Consider the following 10,969-nt stretch of genomic DNA (forward strand, 5'->3'; position numbering starts at 1 on the left):
CAATGGTCCCCAGGCCCTGTGCTCTCTGTCCCCCTCTCCACCACCGCCAAGCTCCCTCTTCCTTGTTCATCCACTGCACCAAGTGTTTTCTCACGCAGGGCCTTGGCACATGCTGTTCCCTCTTCAGGGCACACCCTTCGTCCAGATATCTATACTATGGCTTCTTCTTATTTTACTTCTTCCTGTGGTCACTACTAAAATGCCACCTCCCCTGACCACCTAAATACTACACGCTGCCCCTCCTTACTCTGTACCCAGCTCTATTCTCCCCTCTTGAACTCAGTGCCATCTGCTGTGACACGTTTACTGGCATCCTTTTCTTTATTTCCTTTCCCCCCACTTGTGAATGGAAGTGAACCAAGGGCAGAGCCTTCAGTTTATTTCGATGACTGCTGAATCCCCAACACCTACGTCTGTCTGGCACATAGTAGGTGCTTGTTATAGTCTGCTCGGTCTGCCATAACAAGACACCAGACTGCATGACGTAAATAACAGACATTTATTTCTACAGTTCTGGAGGCTGAAAGTCCAAGGGCAAGGTGCCAGCAGGGCTGTGTTTCTGGGGAGGGCCCTCTTCCTGGCTTTCAGACACCCGCCTTCTCACTTAACTTTAATCACCTCCCTGAAGGCCCCATCTCCAAGTGCAGTCCCATTGTGGGGTTAAGGCTTCATCACATGAATTTCGGGGGACACAATTCGGTCCATAGTACTGCAAACAAATGCTTGTTGAACGCATGGAAGGGCAAAGTGTCAAGAGTCATATGATCAGGATTCGGAGGACCCTACCAGCTTGGAGGGTGCAGGAAGCTTCCAGAAGCGAGGACTCCTGGGCTGAACGTAAGAAGCCACTCTGTGCTAATGGGCGTTCTGTTAAAATTCTTCCCACTTTAAAAATCAGAAAATTGAGTCTCAGTGATGCTCAGCAACTCACTGGAGGCTGGAACTGAGGAGCAGACAGCCTGGTGTGGGGGTGTCAGCGGGGGCCAGTCAGGGGACAGAAACCACACCAGGCAAAGGTGAGCAGAGAGAATTTGGTGTACAGGATGGCTAACCAGGTATGAAGTTGTTCCCTGGGAAACTGAAAGGGTAAAAGGAGAACTCGGAGACATTATGGAGGTAGCAGCTACTACCTCTCAGGTGGGGGAACACAGGAAAGAGTTTGGAATTATTACAGCCGACAGGTTCACAGCTGGGTCCAGGCAGCCTGGGCCCCAGACCTCGGAGGAGGGCTCCTGTGGAGTCTGTGGGGAGGGCGAGGCACAATGAAGGGGTTCTGAGTGTGTTGGGAAAACTGCGGACTAGCTTCAGCAGATTCTGTAGAAGGACTGTGATGCTGGGCGATGCCCTTGGGAGGATCCTCTAAGAAGGGAGATGCGAAAGAGTGGGGTGACCTTGTCCAGTCTCTTTAGGGAGAAGGCTTTGGGATAGGTAAACAGTAGTGTCTGCCACACCTCAATAAATCAGAAATCGTAAGAAAACTGTCTCCATCTTGAGAAAAATATCAAGTGTGAGTTATACGATCAAACTTAGCTCTATTTTCTATATTAAACATTGCATGAAAGTAGGAAAACCAGTTTCATGAAATTCTAGGAAACACTTTCCGTGGTCTTCCAAATGGCATTTTTCTGTGGCAATGTGTCACATTGTCTACTGAACCGACAAAAACAATGCCTTTGCTGCTTCAGAGCACGTTATTAGCTAGACGAGCTCAGGTGCACTATCAACCTTCAAAGTCTTGCAAAGTGCAGTTTGATGTTTCCTCTGACAAATATAGGAAACCTGTTTAAAATATTGTTACTTTGGGGAAAAAATGTGTTTTTAACCCAATGTCCTTACACCGCCTCCCAGCAACTGAGAAAGAAGTAGAGATGAAGATCAACATGTAAGCCAGGGTTCATGGCAACACCCAGCCAAGGAAGACCCCACCTGGGCGCGAGGCGACAGAACCATGGGAACACCGGCAAGACAGGTGGGCAAGGTCTTTGCTTCTGCAGAGAGTAGCTTGTTGGCGGTCTTGCCACAGTAGATACCCTGATATATTGAGCACTTTCTTTGTGCCAGGTATCGTACATTAACCAACTCATTAATTCTCTCAACAGAATTAGAAAGTGGGCACATTATTGTCCCCATGTCATGGTAAGATGCATTGAGGCTTCGCGAGATGGAGTAACCTGTCCAAGGTCACGAAACTGGCTAAGCTCAGATTTGAGCCCGGTCTTTGTAAGTGTCAGGAAAGGAAAGTACCTCAAACGTTATGTATCTAATATAGGTAATCGAGCTCAAGGGAGACAAGCCAGTGTTCTTGGATACACACAGTGAATCCCTGGGACAGCTGGGAATGGACTGGATCTCGTGATTCTCGGCTGAGGGCTGTTGCTGCACCAGTCCTAAATTGCAAGCCAGAAATCTGAATTACATCCTGTGATTGCAATAAAGGGCGGGTAGGGACGGCACAAACAAAATAGAGAAGAGGCTCTGGGGAAAATGGACCAAGGGGACTGAATTTAAAAGACAAGAGTGGGCAGTATTTACTACAGCTAAATGGGCTCACCCTTTGACCTAGCAATTCCACCCCTGGGTATATACCCGAGAGAAACAAGCACACAGGAGCCTCAAAAGACGTGTGTGAGAATGTTCATAGGACCTTTATTCATAAGCTTCTCCCACTGGAGGCAACCCAAGGGTCCATCAAGCAGAGAATAGATGAATAAATTGTGGTGTATACACGTAATTAAATACTACATGCCAATAAAAAAGAACAAATTATTGATACATGGGTGAATTTCACCAATGTACTGATGATCCAAATAAGTTTTGCCGGAGTTTGAACTTATACTGGCTAATTCCATTTACAGGAAGATCAAACACAGGCAAAACTAACTGATAGGGAAAGAAGTCAGAAATGGTTACCTTGGGTGGGGTAGAAGGATATTGACAGGGAGGGGGCCTGACCGAGCTTCCTGGAGAATTAAAAATCTTCTATATGTTGATCATAATGGAGGTTCCTTGATACATATGTTAACATTTGTCAAGTTGTACACTTGTGTATGCATTTTACTGTATGTAGGTGATACCTACATCAAAATTTATTTTAAAAAACAAGTCAACAGCAGGGACCTCAAATACAGACAGGGACAAAGGCGGTCACCTCTCACCCAGGGACCCAGCACAATTGCTGGTACATAGAAGACCTCAGTAAATTATTGTGAGAGGAGTGAATGAGTGAATAGCATTGATAATCACATGAAAAAACCTACCAGCTCCTGAGAGAAGGGAAAGGAATGGAAAATGAAGCTAGACAAAGCATTCAGGTTAATAAACCTCAAATATCCATTTATCTATCCAATTTGGAGAACGTAAAACAGTGCTAGGTGGCCATGATTACAATGCCAGCCCTTGCTCTGGTTGAAAAATTAATCTGTCCAGGGTTTGGGAAGCGAGGGAGCATCTCCTTGTATCATCCTCGGGCCAGGCGGCCTCATCTGATTTCAGTGGAATAGAGGGAAGCTGCCTGATTTTCATGTAGATTACTCAGAGCCGAATGTAAATTGATGTAAATCAGGGAAACAGATCGGCAGCCACGACACCTCATTCTCCGTGGTGGGGCCTCTCCTGTGTGTGGACTGGCCAGTGGCTCTCTGGGTACCTTCCCAAGCTGAGCCAGGCAGCCTTCTGGGGGTGGGATAGGGGGACCTAGGAAACCCAAGGGGAGGTCCTGTGGGCTCCGTGGAGCCCTTGAGGAAATAGCATTTCCCGGGAAAGCTGTCTATGACAACGCCAGCAGTGTAGCTCTCTGTGAGGGCGGCAGACACATCCCAGCTCTAATCGACACATCAAGCCTGCAAGAAGATGGTTATGGTTTTTATAAAGGCAATATATGTTCATTGTAGGAAGACTAGCACATTTAGATAAGCAAAAAGAAAAAATAAATAGCACTCGCTTCTCCATCAGTCACAAATAATCAGTTGAAATTTGGATGTGTTTCCTTTCGGATCTGTTCCAATATACATGCAGACATGTATGTCTGTGTATGAAATTTAGGTTTTAATGGTTTGTCATTTTTAACTGTTTTATTCCTTTGGGTCCGTGTAATGAGTTTAGAAACTGAATTGGGTTTATAAAGTAAGGTTTATTCAGAGGTAGATTTTCCATGAAGCTAATGATGCTTAAGCTACAGGACCCCCCACTTGCTCACCCCCTTCCAGGGCCCTGTACCTAAACTGGTATTTATAATTTTGTGTTCTTTTCCCTAATGAGGGCCCCCAAAACTGTCTCTGTGTCATAAAACCTGATTTCATGCCTGCATTTAACCATAAGCCAGTGCTGTGGGTTGAATTGTGTTCCCTAAAAAGATATGTTGCAGTCCTAACCCCCAGTACCCGTGAATGTGACCTTATTTGGAAGGGTCTTTGCAAATACCAATCCAGTTAAGATGAGATCCTACTGGATTAGGGTGGGCCCTAATCCCATGACTGATGTCTCTATAAGAAGAGAGAAATTGGGGGCGGGGGGAGCGACACACAAGGGAGAAGGCCATGTGAAGACAGAGGCAGAGACTGGAGTGAGGCAACGATAAGCCATGGAATGCCAAGGATGGCCAACCACCACCAGAAACTAGAGGAAGCTCCTGGAAGGAAGCTCCCCTAAAGTCTTCTGAGAAAGCACGGTCCCGCGGACTCCTTGATTTCAGATTTCTAGACTTTGGAATCGTGAGACAATGAATTGCTGTTGTTTTAAACCACCCGGTGCGTGTCATTTTGTAACAGCACCCCTAGGAAACCAATACGGCCAGTGAACCCCAAAGCTTGCTGAGCACTGGAATTACTGGGGAGGCCAGGGTGGCCAGCAGGAGGCTGGTAGGTGAGTGAGGGCCCAGATCCATGGGAGAGAGCACGCTGGTGGCATGTCCCTGGCCCACAACTGAGATGGCTCCTCAGTCTGCAAACATCCCCGTCTGTTGGTCGGGGTCTGCCTTGGGTAATGCTGGATTACGAAAAAATACACATTCCTGTTATTTTGACATCCCTTTTTCTCCATTGACCCAAAGAGGGGAAAAGCCTTTTTATGGGGCATCTCCTAAGTGTTAGGCACCGAGCTAGGCCTTCATTTTTGTCACTTACCTACGTAAATCTCACAGTAACTCCCCAAGGTAAATAGTACTATCCCATTTTACTGACAAGAAAGCTGAGGCTCTGGAAGTTTAAACCACTTGCTCAAGGTCACAGGGAGCAGGTGACAGAGCCGGGGTCTGAACCTAAAGGATTCTCACACCAAAATCTTGCTCTTTCCCCTCTTGCTTCTCTAAAAGGGGCTTGGAATTCTGTGTCTAAATTTCAGCTCTCCCTGTCGGCAGCTGGAGAGAGAAGCAGCTGAAGGGAAGCTCTGAGAGGCCAGGGTAGAGTTCGGAAGTTTCTTTCCGGGCCTGACTTTCCCAGGGTCCCACCAGGCGGAGCCCCTGGAGGGCGGGGTCGGGGCTGTCCGCTCACCCCAGTTCACAAGCCCGTGAGCCCACGGTGAGCACGCAGTCAGAGAAGAATGAGTCTTCACTTGAAAACAATTCAAATCCAAAAAAATGGAAAGTAACAACTGTTGACAGGGATGGAGAGAAATTGGAACCCTTGTACACAGCTGGTGGGAATGTACGATGGCGAAGGCGCTGTGGAAAACAGTTGGATGGTTCCTCAACAAGTTAAACGCAGAATTGCCACATGACCCAGCAATTCTGCTCCCAGGAATCTACCTGAAAGAACTGACAACAGGTGTTCAAGAAAATATTGGACGTGAATGTTCATAGCAGCACTAGCCACGTAGCCGAAAGGTGGAAGCCACCCAAATGTCCATCAAGGAATGAATGGATAAACAGAGTGTGTTACACCCATACGGTGGAGTATTATTCAGCTGTAAGAAGGAATAAGGTACCAACACATGCTACAACATGGATGAACCTTGAAAACATAGTGCTAAGTGAGAGAAGCCAGTCACAAAGCCCACATATTGTATGATTCCATTTACTTGAAATAGCCAGAATAGGCAAATCCATAGCAACGTAAAGCAGACCGTAAAGCAGACAGGTGGTTGCCAGGGGCTGGGGGCGGGAGGAACGGGGAGGGGCTGCTAGTGGGCATGGAGTCTCCTTCGGTGGTGATGAAAAAGTTCGGGAACTTCATCACAGTGACGGTTGCACGTCATTGTGAATGCATTAATGCCACTGAATTGTATGCATTAAAATGGCAAATTGTGTGTTATGTGTGTTTTACCACAACGAAAAATATATTTCTTTTAAATCGTCAATGTATTTCTCAGGATGCTGCTTTTTCTACCCTCTCTCTCTCTCCACTCTGGCACAGCCGAACTTCTCAGAAGAGCCGTCCGCATAGGCTCCCTCCGTGTCACTCAGCCACAACCTGAAGCCCCCGAAATTGCCCCACTCCGTCACCTTTTCACTTTGCATCCTACCTGGCCTGAAGGTATCATCAGACCACACACACACACACACACACAAACACACACACATCTTTTTGCATTTGGGATAAGCTGCCATCTTTGAAGACTCTTTTGTTCCTGATGCAGCTCACGTGGCGTTGGAAACTTTCAGACTGACACCTCGCTGCTGACCTTGAGCAAGGTTTCACTCCCCAGCGGGGGAGACGGGCCTGAACCCAGCAATTATGCGCTGATGCCCGTCAACCTGGCTCGTCTTGGGGACAGAGATTCTTGCCCAGGCGGGCATCAGATGCAGAATAGATATTCATGAGAGTCAAAAGGTAATTTGCACGTCTCAAATTGCATCCTACCTCTCCCCATCAATTTTCCTCTCCCATGGAAGGTAAAATTAAAGGCTTCAGAATATTACACCTTTTAGTAGTTATCAGGTGACAGAGACTCAGGGTGTCAAAGTTATTGACAGGCTCACCGGTTGAGCGTGGGCTTGGACTGTCCCTTTATCAGAGCTACAATCAGGGCTTTAACCATACACCAGAGACAATAGCAATTAATTTAGGGAAAACCCAACCACAGTGGAAACTCCTACGAATAGTTTTACCAGCACAACTTGCAAACACCTCGAGCTCTCTGGAGTTCAACTTCCTTGAAAATTGGAGATGACACAGCACAGGGGTTCAGAATGCAGGCTTTTCCATCAAGACAGCCTGGCACAAGCCCTGGCTCTGGCACTTATCAGCTGGGTGGCCCTGGACCAGTCACTTGTCTCTCCCGAGTTTGGTTTCCTCTTCTGTGGAATGGAGAGAGTACCTGTTTCTACAGCGTGGGACTTTTGTGACATTTCAAGGAGCACATTTCTCCACCTGACAAACCTTTCTTGTATACTGGGCACTGAGGACAGGATGGAGATCAAGCCAGGCAAGCCCCTGCCTTCCCACCGCCTGCCTTGTAGAAATCCTACGGGCACAGAACTGGGGCAGGGTCTGGCTTCCTACAAGCCTTTAGTAAACGCTGGTTGATATTATTTTGAAGGAGAACACTTTTTCCTATTTTATTGAGATATGCTGTACAGTACATAAAATAAATTGCTCAATAATGGTTTTTAAAATAGACTTTATTTTTTAGAGCAGTTTTAGGTTCCCTACGTAATTGACTGGATGGTACAGAGATTTCCCATATACCCCCTGGCCCACACATGGACAGCCTCCCGCCCTATCATCCCACGTCAGAGGGGTCCATTTGTGCAGTCGATGAACCTGTTCTGACACATCGTCACCCCGAGTCCATACTTTACACTAGGGTTCACTCTCGATGTTGCACATTCTGTGGATTTGGATAATGACATATATTCACCATTATAGTGTCATCAAGAATAGTTTCGCTGCCCTAAAAATCTGTTCTCTGCCTGTTCATCTCTCTCCTCTCCCTCCATCCCTCGCAGCCACTCATCTTTTTACTGTCTCCATAGTTTCGCCTCTTCCAGAAACATAGTTGGCATCCTACAGTATGCAGCCTTCTCAGGCTGGCTTCTTTCACTCAGTGATGTGCATTTAAGTTTCTTCCATGTTTTTTCATGGCTTGAGAGCTCATTTCTTTTTAATAAAAAAGAATAATATTCCATTGTCTAGATGTACCACAGCTTAAAGCTCAATTAATTTTTCATGTGCACACACATGTAACCATCACCCAAGTCAAGAGATAGGACAGCTCTGGTGCACACCAGGCTCCCCTGGTCATACCCCCTGCAGGTGGCCACTCTTCTCTCCTCTATCATCAAGAATTAGTTTTGCCATGTTTGAACTTGATATAAATGGAATCTTACACCATTCTTCTTTTATGTCTGGCTTCTTTCGTTTGACCTTGTGTCTGAGAGGTCCATCCTTATTGCATATAGCAGAGTTCCTTCTTTCATTGCTGTGTTGCATGGACACCTGTCTCCTATGTGTTATATCTTAAAATATGAGTACGGCTTGTGGATCAGACCCTGTGCCAGGTCCCAGGGAATACAGCGATGTGCCCAGCGCAGGCTTTGTGCTCAGGGAGTGCACAGTTTAAGAGCAGCTGTGAAACATCCTACGTTTCCCCAACCTAAAGCGTCTCACCAAGTGTATCCCAAACAAGGAGTACATTATGCTTGATAGGAACACTGCCAGGGAGGAAATGTACTCATTTAAATACTCTCTGAGCTCTTCCAAGGCGCCAGGTCCTGGGCTAGGAGCTGCGAGGAGACTGAGGTGATAAAGCATACTTCCTGCTCTTGTGAAGCTAATATCTGGCGGCAGGCGGACAAGAGACAAGTTGAAAAGTGATAAAGTGCTATAATAGAGCAAGTGCAACAGCCTATGGAATCCAGACGGGGAAGGACCCTTCCAGCCGGAGGGCTCAGGGAAGGTGCAGTAGACATTGTTGGTGGCCTGGCCGACACATGTTCCTCCCTCCCTCCCCTCAGCCAAGCCGTCCTGGGCAGTATTATTTTCAAAATGGTGGCCATGTGTGCCGGACGTTTGAGCCTCCCCCCAGCTCCAGAGGATGACTCCTGGTTGGTCCAAGCCAATCAAGAGGCTCCTGCTCCCCGCGAGTCATCGGTTTAGCCGTGGGTATGTGATCCATTCTGGCCACTTAGATGTGAAAGGAAGTCACCTGGGGTCAGTGGGGAGCAGAGCTCCTGGGGAACATTTTCCTCACTGGATTAAAAAAAAAAACTCTCTTGGGAAGAATCATCCAATTTTTCTGCCTCTGATCTTCATTATGAGTAGGTGACGTTGTGTCTTGTTGCTCATTCAACTGCTGGCAGAATTGACCCAGAACGACTTCCTCTCTGGCCTTCTGGTTGCGTGCCCTAATAAACCTTCGGTTACCTGCAGGCAAAGACATCTCAGTTTATATTCTCAAAGGACCAGATTCCCTAGCTGAGTCTTCAGGGATGCTGGAGAATTAACCCAGGAGGAAACTCCATGGAAGGGATGGCCAGTCATTTAGCATCGAAACCAGGACACCATCAAGAGTGACAGTGGGCATTGCTAATGATGACTGGGACAAAGGACCTAAAACAGCTCTGCCCCCTGGGCAAAATGGAACACAAGGACCCCTTTTCCACAGCAAGAGCTCAGGGTGAAAAAGGACTTGAAGCTCCCATTTTTATTTGTATTGTATTTTATTTAACAAATGCGGGATGCTTGCTCTGTACCAGGCATTGTTGTCACAGCTTTAGAAATATTAACCCAGAAGTGATCACAAGCAAGTGGTAAGGAGGCAGGAGGACAAGAGAGAGGGGTGGCTCGTGAGACCATGATGACTTCACTGAGGCGGAGGCAATTAAGCAAGACCTGGAGGTGAGAAGGGTGCACCAGATGGGGACCCAGCCTGAGCTGGAGATGTTCACATCCTAAGACTGGAATGCTGTGTACAAGGACGGGAGGAGACGGCCAGCGAGGGGAGGGCCGTTGAGGCTGGCTTTTTGGAATCTGGACTTTGTCCTGAAGACCTCAAAGGGTCTGAACAGCAGGGTCAGACACAGGTTTTGTGGGTTCTGAAGTTTATGCAATTTGGAGGGACCCTCTTTAAGAAAAAAAGAATCCCATTTCATGAGTCCCGGAAGGGTCCATTCAAGCCAGAATGAGTGTAAGCTTCACTAGCTTCGGGGGAAGTCACCTCCGCTGAGCAGAGAAGTGAGCTGGTCACAACCAGTCTTAGAGAAGCTCTTGTGGCCCCGGCACGAGCTCTCCATGTGAGGGAGAGAGATGGGAAATGGGATGATGACAAAGCATGGGGAAAAAAAATGGGAAACTGCATCTTGTGCTCCATCAGAAACTTCCACAGTCCGTGTGGTAATAAGAGAATTCCTTGGCCACTCAAGGAGGTCATGTGGGATGGAGGTGTCGGGGTATGGCCTGGGACAGTTACATCTGCCCTCTGGGTCCTAATCTCTTCCTCTAGAGAGAGGAAAGAAGACATGGTCTACTAAGTCCTTCCACCTCTGTCGTTTGGTGATTTAAGGAGGCAGAGAAAGCCAATTAAGGCCATTTTGGGTTCCAAGACTTTTGCGCTGAAAGTGACCTCATGATAACATGACATGCCTGGCAGATGAGATGCCCCAGTGTTCCAAAATCCAGTTGGTCCTCAGAATGTCCCCAGAGAGTCTGAAAACAAAAACAAACAAACCAAGCAAGCTACTTCCAGATGACCTGTGTGCAGCCAGCGGGCCATGGTCAGCATACTCAGGGCGGGGCTGGGGTGGGGTCGGGGTGGGCATCCTACCCTGGGTCTGAGGTACCCTCAGTCTTCAGGGTTAGATGGAGGAAAGACAGACACATGGAACTGGGGCTGCCTCCCTGTTCAGCCACTGTGGCTTGCTCTCAGCCCATTTTGTACGTGGGGCTTTGAACAACGTTTCATTGGTGAACAAGAGAAAAGGTTGCCCTGCTTACAATTTTTATTTTCACTTTTTGAAAACCACTGCTCCAGAGCTAGAGTTCTTTACGCGGAATCCATGGGGTCCTTGGCTGGGCTTCCAAGAGCAGGAGGACGT

At 47.5% G+C, this 10,969-nt stretch overlaps 1 long non-coding RNA gene across 1 annotated transcript in view; it reads left to right on the forward strand.

Annotated features, from left to right (window-relative positions):
- LOC138920510 (uncharacterized) overlaps positions 1-10,662 on the forward strand; it is a 57,122-nt gene extending 46,460 nt beyond the window's left edge. The window contains exon 4 of the long non-coding RNA XR_011431796.1: positions 1,849-10,662. This is a non-coding gene — a long non-coding RNA (uncharacterized lncRNA). The remainder of the gene's footprint in view (positions 1-1,848) is intronic.
- Positions 10,663-10,969: the final 307 nt, after the last annotated feature.

This window comes from Equus caballus, chromosome 24, assembly GCF_041296265.1.
Source record: "Equus caballus isolate H_3958 breed thoroughbred chromosome 24, TB-T2T, whole genome shotgun sequence".
Taxonomy (NCBI): domain Eukaryota; kingdom Metazoa; phylum Chordata; class Mammalia; order Perissodactyla; family Equidae; genus Equus; species Equus caballus.